The sequence below is a fragment of the Ovis aries genome, chromosome 14, assembly GCF_016772045.2.
Source record: "Ovis aries strain OAR_USU_Benz2616 breed Rambouillet chromosome 14, ARS-UI_Ramb_v3.0, whole genome shotgun sequence".
NCBI classification, from domain to species: Eukaryota; Metazoa; Chordata; class Mammalia; order Artiodactyla; family Bovidae; genus Ovis; species Ovis aries.
In genome coordinates this window covers 7,165,651-7,166,988 of record NC_056067.1, presented here as the reverse complement: position 1 = coordinate 7,166,988, position 1,338 = coordinate 7,165,651, and the positions used below count along the sequence as shown (strand labels likewise).

General features: G+C 38.4%; 1 non-coding gene across 1 annotated transcript; it reads right to left on the bottom strand.

Moving 5' to 3' along the window:
* Positions 1-376: 376 nt before the first annotated feature.
* Positions 377-449, bottom strand: TRNAG-UCC (transfer RNA glycine (anticodon UCC)). Its single transcript has one exon. It is a non-coding gene; the product is annotated as a tRNA-Gly (tRNA).
* Positions 450-1,338: the final 889 nt, after the last annotated feature.

Genomic DNA, 1,338 nt, shown 5'->3' with positions numbered 1-1,338 from the left:
TTTCTGGTATTTTAGAATAGCTTTTATGTGGGAAGGTTTTCAGATGATCTAATCAGCCATGTTATCAGAACTGATATCCCACGCATAAAATTTTAACTTTTCCTAGAGGGTGAGTGGAGAGTGAAAGGAGTTGGAAGGAAGGGAGAAGTGAGAAGGGCATGGCGAAGAGAGGGATTGTAGGAGAGCCTTCTTTTCCAGGTGCCTTCATTGATGTTTGGACTCTTGCTGCTTAACTGGTCCATAGTGATCAGTTTCAGCATCATCTGGGAGGTTTGTTAGAAATACGGAGTCTAAGGCTCCATTCTAGATCTACCAAGTTAGAATCTGTATTTTTATTTTTGCTTTCTTTTTGCCACACCATGCAGCATGATCTTAGTTCCCTGACTGGGGATTGAACCCATGCCCTCTGCATTGGAAGCTCAGAGTCCTAACCACTGGACCACAAGGGAATTTCTGAGAATCCGTGTTTTAATAAAAATCTCCAGGTGATTTGTGTGCACATACAAATTTGACTGAAGACTATTTCTGATCTAATTAACTTCCATAAAATGGCTATTTTTGGGGGGTCAAAAACCTTCTTCCATTCTTGTTGACCACTCTTGACTCTGGCTTTATCTTTTTCTCCAGTTAATTTTTAAATGCCTTCCTGAAATGACGTTTGTATTGAGGTTTTTGAGAACATTCCTATTGGTGATATATTGAGGAAGTGTTACTGTGACAGACTGTCATATTGAATGACGGCAAAATCTTAATGCTGGAGCAAAGCCATTATGAAATTCTCAGGGTACTTGCTTTCTACTCAGCTCTGCAGGGTAGAAAATTGAGAAAGGGGAGCGTTCTGTATAGAGGGCTTTAGAGAGAGCTATATAGAGAGCTTTTATTTTTCACTGGTGTGTTTGCTCTGCACATGGAGGATTCATATTTGCTCATACCCCAACGGTGCAGAAGAGCTCCTTTTGCTCCACATGCGCACCAACATGTACTATGTCCTGTCTTTTTGATACCGTTCAGACAAATGTGAGGTGATACCCTGTGGCTTTTTTGGTTTGTGTTTCTCTGATGAATACCATTGTTGAGCATCTTTTTGTATACTTGTCCATCCATATGTCTTTGGGAAAATGTCTATTCAGTTCTTTTGCCCATTTTTAAGTTGCTTGTTTTTAGCTTTTGAGTTATAGGAGTTTCTTATATATTTACATTTTGGATATTAACCTCTTATCAAATATATGGTTTGCAAATGTTTTTTCTCATTCTGATTGTTTTTTCATTTTATTGTTTCTTTTGCTGTGCAAAGATTTTTAGTTCAGTGTAGTCCCACTCGTTTATTTTTGCTTTTGT